Genomic DNA, 20,744 nt, shown 5'->3' with positions numbered 1-20,744 from the left:
CAGGTGGGCACCTGCAGATGGATGCAGACCTAGGGCACCCCTCTGCCTACCTCCTGGCCCACCTCTGTGTGCAACGACCAGTTTGGAAACATCAATAGAAATCGCTCCAATTATTCAGCAGTACTGACAACAGGATGACTGACTATAGGACCACCACCTGCTGAAAGAGTCAGAGTCTAGCCCAAAAGGCAATCACAGTATTACCCAAAGTCAGGGTCATGCAGTCTTAATGCCATATACAATCCAGTCTAAGCTAGACAGATGCACAGCACTCATTCATTCATATAATAAAGCATGTATTTGCATAAAATCATTCTTTGCAAATTCTCTCAGGAAGTTCCTACATGTCCTACAAGCCCTATACATTCTGCACATCCAAAACTCAATCTGTCATCTCTTCACCAAAGCCAACTCTGTTCTCAACTATAGTAAATGGGTCCACTAGTCTCTCAATTGCCTAAGTCAGAAACCTGGTTACCATCAACCCTCCTCCCGCTCACAAAGTTCTGTCACTCTATCTCCTCAATTCCTCCTGAATTTATCCACCCACCTCACCTACATTCAGCTGTCATTTAGGCCACCATCTTCCCCTGGAACACTACAAAGCCTCCAGGCTTGCCTTCCTCTACTCCATTATCCACTGTAATGTAATCTTCCTAAAATGCAAAATGGATTGTTTATTACCCCGCTTAAAGTTTTTCAATGGGTTCCATTAATTCTCGTGTAATTTCCAAATTTATTCATATGGCATATATATATTTTTTGTTCCTTTGTTTTTGGCCATGCAGCATGCGGGATCTTAGTTCCCCAATCAGGGATCGAACCCGTGCCCCTTGCACTGGGAGCGCAGAGTCTTAACCACTGGACCGCCAGGGAAGTCCCAGGCTTTTAAACTCTGATCAGTGTTAGCTACTATTTACCTCTCCTGGTTCACCTCTCACAGCTGCTCTCTCTGATTCTAGCTCCAGCCAAACCAAACCTCTTCAGACTCTCCAGGTTTTGTCTGCTCCTAGGCCTCAACCACTCCCCGCACCCGCCCCCCACCGCAACGCTCCTTTGAACTCTGGGCCCTCACACTTGCTGTTCCCGCCGTTTACCTTCGGAGCTCACCTTCTCTAGAAAGCCTCCCCTGACTTGCACCCCTACTCTCAAATCTGGATTATGTAGGATACCTTCTTATGCGCCCCCAGAGCCCTTCCATGTCCACAACGTTATCTCCACCATCACACTTCCTCGGCTTTGTCCTCCACTAAGCCATGTGCCACTCCACGTCCACAGAACCTACTGCAGGTCCACAGTTAGCCCCTGGCAAGGGAACAAATGCACATGCCTTTAGGATAACTCCTTCAGCTTCACCTACACTGCATACCCCGAGGTACCCTGAGCTCCACGCTGCCGAGTCACTTGCAGGCCCTGCATGATCATCAGGCCCTCAATGCTTCTGCCCTTGGTCCAGCTGGCTAAGTCCTACTCATCCTGACTCAGTTAAATGCAACTTGCTCTGTGACTGGATCTGTGTGCTACGAACACAAAGAGTTAACAAGAGTCAAACTAGGAAATTCCACGGCCCGTGTTTTAAGTTTCTGCATTTACTCTACAGTTATAAGAAATGAGAACTATTTTTATTCTGCATATTGCTAAGAAGCAATTTTCCTCCAAAAGTTGGAAGCGACAAAATTCATTCTAACTTACTCCAAATGTATCACTCAAAAAATGTTTAGATATTAGTTTTTAGAGAACATTTTAGAGGACACTTTAATATATAAGACAGATCTATTTTTTTAAAGGGCACATATCTATTAACCATGCAGCTAACACATGTTCTAGATTTGATATACTTTTTTGTCGTTGTTGTTTTTTTTTGCGGTACGCGGGCCTCTCCCTGCTGTGGCCTCTCCCGTTGCGGAGCACAGGCTCCGGACGCGCAGGCTCAGCGGCCATGGCTCACGGGCCCATCTCCCTGCTGTGGCCTTTCCCGTTGCGGAGCACAGGCCCCGGACGCGCAGGCTCAGCGGCCATGACTCACGGGCCCAGCCGCTCCGCGGCATGTGGGATCTTCCCGGACCGGGGCACGAACCCGTGTCCCCTGCATCAGCAGGCGGACTCTCAACCACTGAGCCACCAGGGAAGCCCATGATGTACTTTTTAAAAGTAAATGTTCCAAAATAAATGAAATAACAAATTATAGATGTAATAACATATAATCCTGGAAAATAAAAAAAGCAAAAATTTTTAAATCATCCAACATCCTACTACCCAAAATCCACAACTTTTAAGATTTTCATTTAATTTCTTCTAGACATTTTTCCATCATAGGTTTTTGTGGAGGGTTGTTGGGACTTCTGTTTAACTCGTATGCAATTTTGCATCCTGATTTTCCTTCAACATTGTCATAAGCACTTTAATACATTTTCTTCATAAATATTTTAACGGCCAGTAATATATTATCCAGTGGATGTACCATAACTTAACCCTTAAAATTATAGGAAATGCACCCTTAAAAATAATTCCACGATACATATCTTTTGTATGTAAAGCCTCTCTGTATTTAAAAATATTCCTTTGATGGCTCCTAGGTGGTTGCTACATCAAGGAATATGGTTACTTTTAAGGCTCTTGATACATATGTCTAACGTAACGTAAGAGTGTGACATTTTTGCTACATCCTCGTAAGTCCTAGGTCTTAAAATTTTTTGGTCTAAATTTGGCCTTTATTAAGTGAGAAATGGTAAAATCTTCATTACAAAGTAAATGCTCACTGTAAAAAAAAAAAACTGCAACCATCCAAAACATTGTGAAATAAATATAAAATCAGTCCCAGAAATAAAAATTGTCTCCCCTATTCTCTTCCCCTCAAAAGTAGTCACATATCTTTCTAGATCTGTCTCTATTTTTATTCAGAACACACACACACACACACACACACACACACACACACACACACAACCACACACACTATTTTGTTTTGTATCTTACAAAAAAAACAGAATTAAACCTGCTCAAAAATATATTCTAGACATCTATCCAGGCTATGTCAATACATACAAATCTACCTCTCTTTTAAAAAGCTACATAACATTCCATAGTGTACAGGCACCAAATTTTTTGTGTTCATCTTCAGCTTTTCCTCATTCTAAGTGATGCTGCGACAGACTTCATTCAAACTAACTTGTATCTTCTTATTAGAATATCATCAATTCCTTGAAGTGTATCTGCTAGATAAAAGCATATGGGTGTTTTTAAAATTTTGACAGGTTTGAGCAAACTGTCATCTGGAAAGGCTGAACCAATTTTATGTTCCCAAGAATATACGAGGTACCTTTTTCTCTACATCCTTGGGCAGCTTTTAAATTTTAGCCGGAGAGCCACACCCCCCCAAAAAAAAACCTGTTTTAATTTCCATTCCCCTAATCACAAGTGACGTTGAATTTCCCATCATTGCTTTGATATTTTCATTTCTCTCAGAACTATTCATCTCCTCCATTCATTTCTTAATTGTGTCAATTCTATTATCCTTTGTTATACATGTTACCAAAACTTTTTCCCCAATCTGTCACCCTGTGATGTTCTTCTGTCACACAGAAATATCAGCTTTGACGATGTTCCAACTTACCATCCTTTTATGATTTGGGGCCTTGGTCTTACCTAAATGGTCTACCCCGAAACATTTTTCCCAACATAATACATCCTCCAACATAATAAATTCTCTTATATTTTCTTCTAGTACTTTTATAGGTGTTTTTGTCTTTGAGTTAGTTCTTTAATTCAAATAAAAGTCATTTTTGAATATGGGGAAGTAGAATCTTTCTTTCCAAATAGTCATTTTTTCCCTATACAATGCATCAAACAACCATTGCCCAACTTTTAAAATACCAACTTTATTATATAATAAATTCCGATATATATATATATATATATATATATATATGGGTCTGTTACTGGATACTACTTGTCAATGTACCAACTTGTCTATTCTTCTGCTCACCATTTACATTACTGTACCATTACAGTATGTTTTGGTATCTGGCATAGCAAATCGTTCATCACTATTTTTCCGCTTGAAAAATTTCTTGGCCACTCTAGCACATTTAGTCCTCTAGACAAATTTTAGAAGCAATTTATCAAGTGTCCAAAAATAAGTCTCACTGGGATTTCAACTGGAATAACACTGAAGTTACAGTTTAATTTGTAGAGTATTGCAATCTTTACAAAGATGCCGTCCCTTCCAGAAACATGTAATGTCTGCCCATTTATTTAGGTTAGCTTTTAAATTCTTCAGGTAAAGGTTTTTACTTTTTTCATAAAGCTCTTGTACATTTGTGTTTTACTCTTAAATGTGTTCTGGTTTTGTTGCTACTGAGAATAGAATTTTACTTTTCTATAGGAGTAATTACCAATTATTTGATTATGAGTGAGATTACACATCTTTCCAAATGTTGAACAAATTATATTTCTATCCAGTGAACTATCCACATCCTGCAACCACGTGTGGATTTTCATGATTTTCCTCAATGATTTGTGTGAGTTCTTTGCATGTTGAAGATATTAACTCTTCACTCATATTTGTCATAAATATTGTCCTACTTTGTGGTTTAGTTTTTGATCCTAGGGTTTTGTTTTCTCTTTCTTCTGAAAGAAGTTTTAAATGTGTATATAGTCTAATACACTGATTTTAACTAGAAACAGAGTTGAGTGCCCCATAGGTGCGAAGACCTGTATCTCGCTCTCTCACAACAGCTGCACGGTCGGTATTATTTTCCTCACTTAAAATAATACAGTTCAAGTCTGTCTGACTGCAAAGCCTGTGCTCTGTCCACCTCAGCGTGCATAACTCCTCTTTCCAGATGTTTAATATTTACTTCCATATCTTCTTCCTGATTTGAAGGGCATTCATGATGGTTTGTCATTTACTACATTCCCATATACAGTTTATCTCTGGGGTGCTGAATAGGTTCCAGTGACCTGTACAGAACAAACATGATTCTACAATACGTTTAAACAATCAGATAGGGTTTGTCCCACCTCGTTACTCACTATTCTGTCCAGTTCACCCAAAAAAGGGCATTTCTATAACGTTTAAACATCACATCCAGGAATACGGCCTGTCCTTCTGTTTAAGACATTGTCTTATCTTTCAGGATATTTTCTGCTCTCCTTCAGGCAGACCGCACTCGTCTTGATGAGGCTGTGCTTACCTGTTTCTTGTTTTCTGTTGCACTGTGACCAGAGCCTGCTGTTTTGGTTGTTTTTCCATTTAGTTTCTGCCAGGTTATTTTTAGTATTCAGAAAGCTATGAATTTTATATACACATTGTGCGCCCAGTCACTTTCTCAATTTTTTTGTCTAATGTTTTTTCTGTTATTCTCATTTTTTAAGCCAATAGCATCTACAAATATTTCCCTTCTTTTCATTTTAGAGCCTCATCTCAGTCTTATTTCATGTATTCCTGCTTTGACAAAACTTACCAAAAACATGTTAAATATCCCAAATTTTAATTTGACTCTGATACTTTTCTGTTACGCATAGTATGAATAATTAGTTTAACATATGTGTGCCTTTCGCATAAAAAAGTGCATTTTTATGCCTACTTTTTAGAAATAAAGAATTATTTATTTTTAAAATAAATTATTTATTTTTAAAATCAAATACCTATCTTGACCTTAGTTTAGCTGGTAGTTTGAAGTCAACGTGAACTGGAAGGGAAAGACCACCTCTCTTCTAGAAAGGCCTCTGAAATGGCCTACCTGGTCTCCCCCACTTCGACTCTCCACCCCTACATTCTGCACGCAGCTGCTGGAGTGGTTGTTTAAACATGCAAATCTGATTATGTCACTCCCCTACTTAAAACCGAACCCTTGTAATGGTTTCCCATTTCACTCGGGGTGAAATAAAACATCCTTAACCTGCCCTACAAGACCCTACAAGATCTGGCCCCTGCCTAGACACACTTGCCCCTCACCCACCATAATCTACCCACAAGTCATTCTTTCAGTTCCCGGAATGGGCGAAGCTTCCCCCGTTCTGGGCCTTCCTACAGGCTGTTCCCCTGCCTGGAAAATTATCCCCCATCTCATTCTACACTGACGCCTACTCACCCTTCAGATCTCAGCTCAAATCTTATTTTTGCAAAAAAGTCTTTCCTGGGCCCTCTTTCTGCAATCTAAAATTTGGTCCCCTTTTTATACTCTCTCATAGCCAATGCTACTTCACTTTCATAGCAGATACCAGTTTATGATTTTACATGCAGCTGCATGATTGTGTTTAATTTCTGATCTCCTCTCCCCCCATAGATCAATTACAAGAGAACAGGGTCAAGATGATTTTGCTGGCCACACTCACTACAAACATTCATGCGTATTTGAATGAAAGAAAAACACCTACGAAGCCCCTAATGGTATCTCTTACATCTTAAAACGATACCCATCACATTATTCAATAAATATTTACTGTTAAAACTCTGATACTGCCTGCAAACTCCGTTAAGAATCCATTTTACTCAAAGGACTTAAAAACTAACCTGAATCTGCTGCTGCTTCAGAAAAACACATACACAAATTTACATCGCTAGGAAGTAAGCTCTGTTTACATATTATGAGACTTTTATATAGTGTTCAAGTTTCTGATACTTTATTCACAGGCAACTAATTTTTATGCCTTACTTTTTAAGGTATGTAAAGCACTATGAAAAATGTGCTTTGTAAAATACTCTTTCAGAAGTCTAATGTATTAACAGTACTTGGTAAAAATATAGCAAAATCAGAAATTAAACAGCATTCAAAGTTGGCTATGTGTAGTATTCTGTAATACACATATCTGGTCAAAAAAGAAAATATAAATTATATTGCAAATTAAAAATTCCTTCAGATCACAAAGGCCAATAAAATCAACATTATATACCACTTTACACTCTACAAACACTTCCACGTACATCATATGACTGAACTTGGTGGAAGAGATAGAGCAGGTATTATCACCAGTTGTAGAAAAGAAAACTGAGGCTTAGAGTAATTAAATGTCCTCCCCAAGGTCACAGGACTTGAAAGTAGTAGAGTCACAATTACAACGGGGGGGGGAGGGGTGGAGGCTCCCACATGTAAATTTCTGAACCAAAGAGAACTTCCATCATAAAAGCTTAGGCTCTGTAATTAGTGTAGATTTGTGCTCCCTTCACTAAAATTTCATTTCACTAGAGAACGACAACCAAAAAAGCTGTTTAAGTATGAAGTTAAAACATCAATTGCCATCAACCCAGGAAATGGCTAAATAAACTATGGTGTACTCAAACTATGGAACATGATGCAGCAGTTCTGCAAAATGAGTGAATGCATCATATGCTAAAACTGAAAGCTAGGGTACACTTGTACTTGTTAAAACAGTCAAAAATAATACAAGTACACACATTTTTTAGATCGTAAAAACATTTTTAAAGATCTAGAAGGATACACACCAAACATAATAGTTGTTATCTCTGGGGACAGAGGTTTGTAGTCAAAGACTTTAGCCCATCTCTGTGATGTTTTAATTTTTACAAAGAAAATGCTTTACTTTGCTAATTTAAAACTAATTTTTAAAATTTAAATTAACCTGTGGGTTGAACAAGAGGGTCATTTTTCTGTTCTAAAAAGCTGTGCATCTATCAAGGAAGTAGGGCCCCTCCCCCCAAAAAAGGACAAAATATAGAAACAAAAACAGTTTGATCCTTATAAAACAATAAACTATCACAAAACGTTCCTTAAAAAAAAACAATAGCTCAGAATTTTTAAAAAACATCTAGTCTCCTTTGTTGCAATAAGACAACCAATCAACTATCAACTAGAAAAGTCCGGAACAGGCTCCTCCTAGAGAGATTTAGTTGTTAGAGTTCGGCAAGGAAGGTTTCACAAAGGAGCTGAGTTTTGAGGGAAATGAGAGGTGACTTGGCAGGGAGATGCGGGAAGATTAAGCCAGATGGGGAAATGTCTGGGAGGTGGATATGTTGAGTTAATCAGAAGCAGGGCACAGGGAGAAAACTGGAGTAAAGTCCTGAAAGAGGAGAGGAGGTTCCTTTGGATGTGGGAGGTGAGAGGGAGCTCGACGGCGCTGCCATCCAGTTTACCTGGGTGAGAATCCGGCCCTTGTTATGGTCAAACAATGGAGGCGTCCAGCGGCAGCAGCGATCTGCGCTGGGTGCCGGGAGGGTTCCTCATCACCTGAGTAGGATGCTCGGCTGGCTCTGCTGGGACGCGAGGCGCTCTAAAAAAAAAAACACAACATCACATCATGCAGCCAAGCTTCTCCGCGGCACAGCCTGGCTCCCTGATCCCACGGCGCGGCCATTACCGCCTCTCCGCGGACCCGCCTGGAAAGGCTCCAAGGCGCGGCTTCACGGGTTTCTAAAGCTGTTTTGCTCCCCCTTCCCTCGGCTCCAACAACAATGGAGCCCTGCTCGGGAGTCCGGCTCCCGCGGGGCCTCCGCCCGGCCTCGCCCCTGCCGCTGCACCTCCGCCGCCGCGCACCCTGCCGCCATCTGTAACCCCCGCTCCCCGCTCCCCGGCACTGCGGGCCCACGCCGGCTCGCCGAGGCCAGAGGCCAGGCTGCCCTCCCCGGGGCCGGCCCGGTGGCCGCCAGGCCGCCCGGCGGCGCGGAGCTGCTCTGACCTTTCCCACCGATGCCCAGGCACCCGCCCTGGCTCGAGGCCCATCCTAAGTGATGGGTTGTTTTTCTTTTCTTTAATCCACTCATCCTTCTTCCGACCCCGAGCCCACTCCCCTGCCCCCGCCCCCGCCTTGATTCAGAGAAGAAATAAAGAGACTGCAGCTCGGCCGCCCCACAACTCACTCCAAGTGAGGGGTTGAAGCGCCCCAGGCCGCGGACTCCGCGCACCCACCCTCCCTCTCCTCAAGGGACACCTCACAGGTGCGCCTCCAAGCCGCGCGCGCGCGCTCCGCACACCCAGACGCCTCCGGGGGACAGCGCGCGTGCGCACGCAGGAGGCCAGCGAGCCCCAGGGGAGCGGGGGCCGCACGCATGCGCGCCGCCCGGCCCTCTCCCCTTCCCCCCTCCCCTGCCCCCGCCCCCGTCGGCCGCCCGCGCGTGCCCTCCCCCCAATCCCAGGCTGGTCCCGGGTACCCCCCAACCCCCACCGCCCAGCGCGCGCGCGCTCCCGCTCGCCCGCCTCGCTCCTCCTCCCCCGCGCCCCACCCGGGCCCGCGTTACCCCGGGCAACCGCCTGGTCCCGTGTACCCCCCAACCCCCACCGCCCAGCGCGCGCGCGCTCCCGCTCGCCCGCCTCGCTCCTCCTCCCCCGCGCCCCACCCGGGCCCGCGTTACCCCGGGCAACCGCAGTGCGGCCGCACCTGAGCTTTGCGCCTGCGTCCCACCGGCCAGGCCCTCCCTTCCCCTCGGTCAGTTCCCCAACCCCGCACAGCTGCGGGAGGGGGACGTTGCCCCCTCCCCGGGAAGTGAGTATCGATCGGCCTCCCCCGCCCCTCCCCGCAGACACAGACCCGCCGCCGCGCCGGCGCCTCGGCCGCCCTCCCGGTCAGCGCGGACAGGCCTCGCCGCCCCGGCCCCCGCTCCCAGCGTGCACCGCGGCGAGCGCTCGGGTGGGAGCCGGCGAGATGCGCTCGGCGGGCGGTGCCCACTGACCTCTCTTGGCGGCCGGGCCGGGGCAGGGCCGGAGCCGGGAGCCAGCCCCGCCCGCCGCCCCGCCCATGGACCGCCGGCCCCCGCTGCCGCCCGCCCGGAGGACCGCGCCGAGGGGGGGAGCCGCCTGAAGGACCGCGACGGCCGCGCCCGCAGGTGAGGCGGGGCCCGAGGTGTGACCCGAGTCCAGCTCGGCTCACCTGGCGCTACCTGCAGGAGGCTCTGCGGGCGCCGGCGGTGGGGCGGAGGCATCTGTCCAGGCAGAAACTCCTTTAGATAATTTTTAAAACCCTCACTGCAGGGGGAGGGGTCCTCCCGACCCACGGGGTGGGGAAGGGTGTCCCCTTGCGGAGACATCTCGGGGGGGAAAAAACCAAGAGGTGGAAGGGAGGGCAAAAGTGAGGCGCAGCGACCCCCGCGCCGGCTGCCTGCAGGGTCTTCCAGCCCGTTATGGGGAGGGGGATGCCCTTGCCAGGGCTCCAGTCGAGGCTGCAGTCCGTCCCCACCGCGCACCCAAGCCAAGCCGAAGGGGGAGGAGAGGGCAGCCCAGGGGCCGCTCCTGCCAGCCCCGGGCTGGGATTGTAGGGTGAGGGATCCGCATTGCAGGTGCACCAGGAGCGCCCGAGGGCCTGGCCCTGCTTTGTCTGGGATGCTGTGGGGAGGAGGCCGTCTGAATCCACATCGCCTATTTAAATGCGTTTTACCACCCCGTGGACGTTAGAGACCCTCCCAGATAAGTAGCATTGTCTCCTGTCCTGATAACCCCTTTACGTAAGTACTCTATGTTTACAGTCCCTTTCTAAAGCTTTGATATGGGCTTTAGTTTACCCTAGATAACGATTTGCTTGTGATTCATGAAACTGAGCATAATGCAAATATGCAGCAGAGCTCCAGGCTCGGCGACGGAGCTGCCGTCTGCTACAGCGAGTTAGTCTAGTTTATCTAACTTACGTTTTCATGGTAACCTGTATTAATTTCAAGCTTTGATATTGAGCCGTATGATCTATTCCAATTATGCAAATGCAGTTTATCGGTCTTATAACAAAATACAAGCTGCCAGGCTGTCATACGGTAATATATTACACATTTCCAGAAACCTACCTGTAAGAGTGTTAAAGCTAGAATTGACGTTTTAATAGTTTTAAGTTTGACGTTATTTAAAGAGCATTGTTTTATTAAATGGGTTTTGTTTTGTTTTGCACAGTCAAGAATTCCCTTGCATTTTCTTGCCGTTGAATTGTAAGGAAAAGAACGCTAACATTTAAAGTGACTTTTACCTCCAAATATGTTCTGAATTTATTTCTTTTGGCTAAATGTTCATCTTATGTGAAATATTTTTGGAGAAGGTTTTAAAGCTTGTGGTATGTTTATGTGTATATACACATGTGTTTACATATACATACACACTATTGGAAAACCTTAAAATAAAATAGTTTTTATTGTTCCTCTGCATCATGTTATAATTACTCAGTAAATTCAGTTTAGGTATATTTAAAATCTAAAGTACCAGACGATAATTTGTGCGTATCAGATTTTTACTGTAGCACATGTAAATACAACAGTCTAACAAACAGGTTTCTTGGAAATTAGATATTTTTATTGTTAATTATTTTTTTTTAAATGAATCCTTTTACTTACGACAGAAAATCACTCATGTGGGCACTTAACTCTTTCATCTGTCATTCGTTGCATAAATTCATTTTAACATCATCAGTACTTAATTGATGGAGTGCGTTTGCAGCAATACTGATGGTAACAGTGTTGAGGCTTTTAAGAAATACTTATTTTTATATTATATTTATAATTTTCTTATATTTCTGGCAGAAAAGACCTGAGCCTTTTTTCTTTTATCTGGAACAAGGTCAGCCATAAAAAGTTCTTAAGATATAGTGGGCACACTATGTTTATTAACTAAGATTAATTGTATCTACTGGATTGGGTATCCTTAAAGGGCAGAAACTAGGCGCCTTTATATGCTTCACACGCCAAGGGTGCAATGAATGTTTGACTCAGATTGACCTTCCAGACTAGTTAGGTAGGTGCTAGCTTGGTGACACCAATTTTCACATCGCCAGCTTTGACATTTAAACCTGCAGAAAGGTTGGGGAGGGAAGTGAATGTGTCCTAATTGTCTTCAAGTGTTCAGGGTCTGTCATGCAGCGAAGGGATTTTATATTTCCCCGAGTTCCAAAGAAGACAAGTAGTACTTGTAGGAAGACAGACTTCACTTTGACATAAAAGCACAAGTTGCTTATGATTAGAACCTCCAGTGACAAAAGGGGCTGCTCTTCCCCTGTGGAGCTGGTCCCCCGCTGGGCAGGAATGGCTGCTAGGAGGTGTCACACCGGCGTGGGAGAGGCCTCTTGAGGGGGTCGCTGAGGGACTCCAGTGGCAACCGTATCGGAGGGCATTGTGGTTCTTTTTTATTTCTTACTCTGGCTTCTGCAGTTGTGGGCATAACAACATCCCAGACACCTACTTCAACCCTAGGAAGACTTTTACTGGGGTAGAGGCCACCCTGATATCAGAGGTGATTCTAATCCTACTTTGCATTTGTGTGGGGCTTTGCAGGTAATAGAGCACCCTCACTCACGTTCAGTGTTTTATTTTAAAAGACTCTTCTTAACTATGCTGATTTGAATTCTTTTGGCTTTTATTTTCTGTGACGCACATTTAATCAAGAAGAAAATTACCCTTTTCTATGAAGGCGAGCAGAGGAGTCTTTTTTTTCAGCTCTTTTTAAAAACTGGAAGGATGTCAGTCATTCTTTTGAGAGTCAGCAGGTTGTGCAGGTGAATAGTTTTTTTCTTAGCTGGAATTATTTTTTGAAAGATACTGATTAAGGGCCGATTCTTGTGCTTGCTGTGCATTTTAGTTTCTGTTTATTTCATTGCTCAAACCTGACTCAAATTTCGCAGCAAAAAGTCCATTCATATCCACTAACAGTAAGTTGCACTGGACTTTTTTCAGTTTGTCTGCCTCGTTTTTAAATACATGTTGGCAGGTGAAACACAGCTGAGGAGAAGCAGCGTTACAGTGGACCGAAAAGATTAGGTGGATTGGAGTTTTGTGTTTGAAGAAGAAAAAGACGTGTCCCATTTGTACTAAGTGAAATCTGGGAATGATAATTTATCAACAATAAGAATGATGCTCTATCCGTCATAACAAAGATTAGGCTATTGACTGTCAATCACAATACATGTGTTAAGTGGGTCAGTGGGGATAGGACTCCGTCTGTGGCCCGGGAGCAGAGCAGGGCTTCCTGTAAACAGCAGAGAACCCAATAAATGCTGTCTGCACAAGGATTTCAGTGGAACATGATGGTAACGAGGCCAGCTGAGTTAAACCAGATTCTGACCTCTCCAATTTAGGAAGAAGTTAGAGGGGGGGAAAAACAGTTCTGAATTAATGTATACGTGTAATTAATTTTTAAAAACCTTTAAAAAATAGTTCCTCTCTTTTGTTCTTTAGCAGATGAGTTTGCCCCATACTTTTGTGGCTCTTATCCACCAGCTGAATTTGGGTGTGATAATTTAAATAAGACAAAGATTTTAAAATTTTGTTTGAACCAGAGATGCATCGTTTATTTATACTTTATGCACGAAAGGAAAAGAGAAGAATACCAAGTTCTTCTGGTAAACCAAAAAATAAAATAAGGAAATCTTACAAGTATTTATTCCTTCAGGGATAAAAATCACAGATGCTACTTTAAATATTATGAGCAGAACAACAAGTTATCAAGTAAGGCAACCAGTTAGAAAGTGGCCTTTTTAGAAGGGAAAGGTTACATTTTACAGCTCCTCTCCATGTTCTCTGAAGGCATCTCACAGATGTCTTAAAAGACTTCTTTGGGGGCTTCCCTGGTGGCGCAGTATGTCTTAAAAGACTTTGCTCAGCAACGGGAGAGGCCAAAACAGTGAGAGACCCGCGTACCGCAAAAAAAAAAAAAAAAGACTTCTTTGTTAATCAGAAAACAGGAGTTTATGTTTGTATGTGTTTCCACACTGGGGAGCAGCCTGAAATGAATACTTTTGTGATTCTCCCGGTTTACCACTTTATCAGAAATAACTGTTTGAAGCAAGAAGTCTCTGCTCCTCTGGAGCTGTAAGGGAAGAGAGGGAGTAAGTGTTCTCCTCTGTTCAAGATTCTTTCTCCTAGCCAGATTCTCAGGATTGAGCAGTGAAATTCCATCGGCTAGCGCAAAAGAATAAGCCGGAGATGCTTAAAGCTTACAATAAAGGAGAGAAAAAAGAAGAACACTTTTAATAAATGGAATTCTAGGCATGTGATACTCTGCTGCTACAATGTTTCTCTTTGTTGCCTCTTTGAGAACACTTAATATGTTACATTTAGATAGTATAGGATCCGTTATCCTTTGCTCTTGAGATTTCCTTCCCACCCTACTTCTAAATGCACCCTGGACCCCTGTTATTTACCATGTAGGTAAGAGGGTTTATGAGGCATTTTTAAAAATAATTTTTTAAATTAATTATTTATTTATTTAGTCTGCACTGGGTCTTAGTTGCTGGCATGCGAGATCTTTAGTTGTGGCATGCAGATGTCTTAGTTGCGGCACGCGGGCTTCTTAGTTGCAGCATACGGGATCTAGTTCCCCAACCAGGAATCGAACCCGGTCCTCCTGCATTGGGAGTGCAGAGTCTTACCCACTGGACCACCAGGGAAGTTCCTATGAGGCATTTCTTATGTGACGTTGCTCACACATTGCTGCCACGTATAAATTATAATTCCCAGTATTATTACAGTACTGTTTTTCTTAAAGTTACACATTCCACCTAGAAATGAGTGGCACCATACTCTCAAAGGGCCATCTTTGGTGACGTCAGTGTGAAAACATTAGCTCCCCGAGGTATAGTTCCGTCACTGTCGTGGCTTAATAATCCAGGGACTGCCATATTTTTCTAATGGTTTCTATCTAACTTTTTTTTATGATGATCAAGTGTAGGAGGTTAGGTTCCTGCCATACTCCAGACATTGAAGGAGGCTTTCTTTTTGCCCCTGTCTCTCCAACTGTCACAAGTGTCAACTCAGGTAAAGGGCACTGGTATTATTTTTCCCTCAGTGGCTGTGGCATTTGGGAGCAGATCCAGTTTTTAGAAATATGTCTTGCACATTGACAAGAAAGATGAAGAAAGGCTTTGTTGTCTTTTAATTTTCTGTTCCCATAGATAAGTACATAGCAGAGGTTATTAGGTAGGGCCTATTCTTTCCAAGGAGGGGTCAATCCTTGTCTTTGATAGTGAGTCATCTTTATCTTTTGGTTAAGTCCTGGTGACCAGACAAGAAAATCCTGGTGGAACAGAGCAGCAGCTTTCAGCCACTGAGATACTTGCTCACAGACATGCCCTATTGCACCGGGTGAGGGGAGGCGGGGACACAGTCTTTGATGACAGAGAGAAAGGCTGTGTCATCCTTCTCAGCCTCTGCATATTGTGTGATGGGTTTCAAGTGAGGGATTAGCTCCCATCAGGAAAGTGCCGGAGTCAGTCTTTGACAGAAGCAGTGTTCTCAATATAGTAAGGCTGTGGTATTAGGACCTGGTTCAGAGATGAGCAAAGCCCAACTTTATTGTTTGAGGGCAAAGGCAGGGTTTTGGCGGAAGACAAAATAAAAATCTAAGTTGGAACAAAGATGGCCAGAGGTGAGACCTTCTCGGAGAGAGTTAGGAGGTGTTCTCTTGTCTCATCCACAGTTGTAGGATGGAACTCAGAGCAGTTTAGTATGATCATTGACTGAGTCTGGAAAGGTGCATTGACTTCTCCCCCCTAGCAGGCTGCGAGTGGAGTAGAATGCCTTCCCACGTAGGCTTGGGGGCCACCGGGACTGGACCTTCCTGGGCAGCTTATCATCACAAGTCTGAAACTCAAGTGGGAAGCAGATTATCCATCTCTGAGCCTTAGAGGAAAACCGAATGAAGTTAGAAGTTGTTAAGCAGTTGAGGCCAGCGTCTCCCTACCAGAGAGGCTGTGAGTCTCTGGTACGTTAGTATCAGTCGCCCACAGAACTATAAATCCCTGCGGGAAGGGTGACGTGACGGCGCGGACTGTTGAACCCTAATGTGAACCTCGTCACCCAGGCTTCTTGCCCCTGTGCATGCGATGCGTGGACACCCTTTATCAGTGCTGCCCAGTGACAGAGCACAGCTTGATCCAGCACATTAAAAGTCTGCCTTTAGAAGTCCCATAAGCCTACTCAGTTTTTTAGATGAAGGTCCCAGTTTTTTGTTTGTTAAAGCTCTCGTGTTCACAATCTATAGGTAGGGCATCTGGCTGCTTCCGTCCAGTTTTTGCATAATTCTGCCAGGTTATTTTTCACAATTTCGTCTTTACGTTTAACCACCTCTTCTGATTCTGAATGATACAGCAAATGTGTAGGGCCTTACAGCTTTATTTACAATCTGACCTGGAAATTGTGGACTCCAATTATATAAGTAGACACAGTTAATGTGCCAAATCCAGAAATAAAATATTTCAGGAGTCTTTTTGATGGTCATTTGTCAGCCTAGGTACATAGGTATCTTCTACATCTGGCGAGATTACTAAATGGTCACATGAAAATCATCTCCCTGTTTGAACGAGACAAATTTGAATATATTTACAAATGCCATCCCCCCTAAAGGGGATAGCTCAGCTGTTCTGCTCCCCTGATGTGAGCCTGACAAATAATGTAGCTCATACAATGCCGTTGAACTACACTGGGGAAATTGGAGCATACCACTCCTGTCGAATTATCCCTAGCATCCCCTTACATGTGCATGTACCAGGCCATGGGCACAGGAAGAAGATGAGGAAATTAAATCCTCTGGAGCTACGAAGGTGCTGTCTGGGGAATGCCAAAATGTCTGGTTACAAGGACTCCCTGCTAGCCTCCAAAGGACCTTGTACCATGGAGGACCTGATCTGGGACAATACAGCATGGATAAGAGCTGCCAGAAGGGACTGGTCAGTCTGAAAAGGATGCCTGGTCAAAGATAGCCTTCACCATGTTATTCATCAAAGGGAGAATGTTTCTAAAATGGCCCCAACGTAGGGTAACACGAGGACCATTAGAAACGTGAGTTCCTCCCCAAGTGAGGCGCCCTCGCTATTTTCACAGTTGACCACAGTCAGAACGAGAGTCAGAAAAAAAGAGTAAGAAGGAAAAGCAGGGTCACATGTTGCACTGGGGGCAATGTGTCTTGCCTTTGGACAGACCACACAGAGGCAAGACGAATACACACCCTTCTTTGTTGACAACAGTTTGCATACCAGAGAATAATTTTCTTTTCTGTGAGCTACTAGTCTTTTCTCCTCAATTATACACAAGTTTTTACTGATTTACTTAAATATACCTCGATTCACACATACATAACATGGTTCCAAACAGTATATTTAAATGACATTATTTAGAGATTTTAAATTGTGGTTTTAAAATGTTATCAGACATACCAGATGCCCATTATATATTGATTGATTTTACCTTCTTAATTTGGGCTTTAAGAATAAGTGTTCAAAAATACCTAGCAGATGACTCACAGGGATTGTGAGGTGATAGGGTGTGTTTTTTCCTATTTGAATTCTAATCTCTTTACAAGTCTTTAGGTAAATATAAATTATTAACTACCTCACTATCAGTCCAAAGAGAATTAGGGATTTTAGAAAATAACATAATTTACACTAACTAATGCAGTTGTTGATACGAAAAATTTTTCAGAGAAGTATGGCATCTTAAAACATTACTCAGCTAATGCAAGTAGTTTCATAGGCTAACACAATGTAATATTGTCTGAGATTTTTAAAAAGCAAATGATAAAGGTACCAGTTTCTTACGTTACAGCTCATTTTAGTTGTATGCTCATGTTTCGGTTTACCCACTCTTAAATAATGGTCGGTAAGGAATTCAGGAAGTTCAGTTTAATGTAGCCTTTTGGCAGAAATCCCACTTCTTGGTATGAATTGATATGTGTAGGATCGTCTGTCCCTCCCCTGTGAGGTCTGTGGCGGCCGGGTTCGCATCTGTTTTATTCGTTGCCATCTCCCAGATGACCTCCGAGGTGCCTTGCTCAGAGGGGCTCAGAGAAAGGTGTTTTCTTCAGTGAAAGAGTGAACTGTGATCCTTTATATCCCCCAGCAGAGGAAAACAGAACCTTCATTTACATCCCCAAAGTCACTAAACAATATACGAAAGGATTTGCCCCAAGAGTATTTTAATAATTTAATTCTTCATGTGTCTCCCATGTTCTACTGGAATACCTTCTTTCTTGTTCTTAGTACAGAAGCTTTTAAAAGAAGATAAATAGCTTTTCAGTTTGCACCTGTATCTTATTTCCAAACTGGGATTTTATAACCTGAGTAATTGTTTTTACTTTGGAAGTGACCTTTTACAAGCAGAAAACCATTTTTTAAATTACCAGCTCAACACATTTCTCTAACTTCTCCAATATATTTCTGCAAATTACAAAGTTTAAATGATGGCCCTTTTTCATAAACAGGGTTTCCTGGGTGGCCACGGAGCCTGTACTTTCATTTCTCCCAGCCTGGAAACCTTTTCTTAAAGTGTCAGTACATGTAAAATATTAAGAGTTTTGGTATGATTTCATAAATTTCTTAGGAGTCTTTCGAAGCCTCATAAGATTTATGCAGGTATTTAGTGGTCCTCTTAAAGACAGGAATTCCTTTGCATTCAAGAAATGTTAAAGCCTTTAAACGGCATCATTTCCTAGAGATTCCCTGATTGTTTAGATCAGAGTACTCCTGCGGAAAGTGTATATTGGGTCAACTTCGATATATACATTTAATGTCTGCAGAAATATGCAGCTTTATAACTGTAAATCGGGAGTCCCTATTTGGGGGTTTCAGAATTCTCTTACATTCACCCTCTCCATTTCTCAGTTCACTTAAGCATTCACAGAGGAAAAGCAACATCTCATACCATCCGATAACAGGAGGAAAATGATTATATTCTTAGGCACATTTTACCCGCAGCCCCTTTCTTCTGAGCAAAAGAAAGGAGATTCACATATCCTGACCCAGGACGGTGAGGCCGGTAAAGCGGTGCCTTTCTGCACACCTGCCTCACCAAGAGTTGAAGACGTGGAGAAGAAACCCCCTCCAGCAGGCAGCCTGGTAGTCTCTCACTGATGGTTGCCTTTCCTCCAAGGCCAGGAGCCCTCTGCTATAGGAAGGAGGCTGCACGTGGCTGGGGCCCGTCCCTCCTGAGCACTCCATCACCCACGGTTTGCTAGCAATCCCGGAAGCCCAAGGAGAGCAGCGTAAACCTCAAGTCACAAGGCAAAAAAGGCCTGCCTCGGGTGAGGCTGCCTCTGAGCCAGTGCGGAGACATTGGGCAGGACCATTCTGCACTGTGAGGGCCCTCCTGCGCGCCGTAGGCTGTTTTGCAGCGCCCTTGACCTCTGCCCACCAGGTGCTAGATGTGCCCCTTCCCGAGCTGTGACAACCCACAGTGTCTCCAGACCCCTCCAGTCTCCCCGGGGGCACCACTGCCTAACTCGGTCAGACCCGCAAATGGGGTTCACCAGCGGCATGCTCCCCCTCAGATTCTGACTGCCTACACTTGTCTCAAGTCGTAAAATTTACACACCAATTCCATGTATTCTCTGGACCAATATAACCAACTGTATCTTGCAGCAGCTGTAAAACAGTGACTGCGTAGATTCTCTGAGGAAAATGAAAATCTTCCGTGGAGGGTATTCCAAGCAGGTCAGTCAGATCGCGGAAGCAGGCCAGCTCCTCAGCAAGACCCGATGGGCGTTACCTTTGCCGCTCTGTGCTGGATTATAGTTATCTCAGCAAGGAGCCCCTGTCCTCCTCTCTCTCTCCTCCCCATGCTGGTAGCCATCTGGGTTGTCACACCAGTTGTTGATCTGAACGGGCAGACTCAAGCTCCATCTGAATAAAGAATGTGTTAGTGTCTGCACTTAATTCAGCCTTCTGTGTGAAGAGCGAAATCCCAAGCCCCTCCTCTAACTAACCAGGAAGCCCTAAAATTTCTAGAGCAGGGAGGCTCAAGCAGGAGGGGAGATGGGGATATATGTGTACATATAGCTGATTCACTTCGTTACACAGCAGAAACTAACACAACACTGTAAAGCAATTATACTCCAATAAAGATGTAAGAAAAAGGGGGGGATTAAAGGTGTTTTAATAATAAAAGATTATTGTTTAAAAAAATTAAAAAATTAAAAATTCTGTATCTTCAAAACAGATATGTCTTTAAATTATATTACTACGATGATAAATTATCACGTAAGGCAACCAATTAGAAAAGCAAACTTGTAGAAATTGAGTTACATTTTAAATGAGTCAGCAATAATCTCTGAAGTCGAAATGTCTTAAAATACTTCTTTGATAATAAAACAGAAGTATATATCTTTACACACGTTTCCACACTGAATAGCAGAGTAAGCTTACGGTTCTTTAACAGAACTAGCTTCTTAACCCAGAATAGTGTCTGCTTTTCTACAGCTTTAGGAGCGAAGAAACATCCTCTCTTATTCTGAGATGTTTTTTTCACAAGCATCAAGAATAAGCACTGGAATTCTCCTGGTTGGCACTGAGCAAAAAAGAGTAGAGTGGAGAAGCTTAAAACTTAAAATATGGGGAAAGGAGCAGAAAAGAGCGGAAGAGGAGTTTTAACAAGTAGAATACGGGGCAAAGGATGTTCTGGCTCTGTAAGGCATGCATGCCTTTCATCTTCACCTGGGGAGAACAGTTAACAAGTAGAATACGGGGCAAAGGATGTTCTGGCTCTGTAAGGCATGCATGCCTTTCATCTTCACCTGGAGAGAGTGGAGTTCATGGCTAAGGGCGTGGCCCTGGAGTCAGCCTGGTTTGGGATGAAGCCCCACCCAGCCACTTGCTAGCTGTGACTTAAAGGAAGTCCTTTCACCCTTTCAGCTTGTTTGCTAATGTGTGAGATAGGAGGAGGACGTCTAGTCGTCAGAGTGCTTATAACATGCGTCGCGGTGAGCCCTCAGTACAGGGCAGTTCTGTTGTTTACTGTGTTTATGCTGACTTCCTGGAGCTTCAGGCTGTGTTGCTGCTGCCCTCCCCTCCCCTCCCCTCCCCTCCCCTCCCCTCCCCTCCCCTCCCCTCCCCTCCCC

The 20,744-nt window shown here is 43.9% G+C and overlaps 1 protein-coding gene and 1 long non-coding RNA gene across 8 annotated transcripts in view; one reads left to right on the top strand and one right to left on the bottom strand.

The window, feature by feature from the left end:
- Positions 1-9,570, bottom strand: part of ZNF664 (zinc finger protein 664) — a 35,432-nt gene extending 25,862 nt beyond the window's left edge. For 3 of the 6 annotated variants that reach the window (XM_024120719.3, XM_024120718.3, XM_024120717.3), the window contains exons 1-2: positions 8,819-8,943; positions 8,096-8,232 (exon numbers count right to left, since the gene is read on the bottom strand). The gene's annotated coding sequence lies outside the window, so the exon portion shown is untranslated. Of the gene's footprint in view, positions 1-8,095; positions 8,233-8,818; positions 8,944-9,336 lie in introns of those variants that run through there. The other 3 variants (XM_028479978.2, XM_028479979.2, XM_028479980.2) reach the window with 3 other exon arrangements.
- A 111-nt stretch (positions 9,571-9,681) lies between these two features.
- LOC114484348 (uncharacterized) overlaps positions 9,682-20,744 on the top strand; it is a 13,140-nt gene continuing 2,077 nt past the window's right edge. The window contains exons 1-3 of one of the 2 annotated variants that reach the window (XR_003677116.2): positions 9,682-9,781; positions 10,232-10,396; positions 10,830-10,878. This is a non-coding gene — a long non-coding RNA (uncharacterized lncRNA). Of the gene's footprint in view, positions 9,782-10,231; positions 10,397-10,829; positions 10,879-20,744 lie in introns of those variants that run through there. The other variant, XR_003677115.2, reaches the window with a different exon arrangement.

This window comes from Physeter macrocephalus, chromosome 19, assembly GCF_002837175.3.
Source record: "Physeter macrocephalus isolate SW-GA chromosome 19, ASM283717v5, whole genome shotgun sequence".
Lineage (NCBI taxonomy): Eukaryota > Metazoa > Chordata > Mammalia > Artiodactyla > Physeteridae > Physeter > Physeter macrocephalus.
Note: the sequence above shows the minus strand (reverse complement) of the source record. Positions and strands in the feature narration are given on the sequence as shown.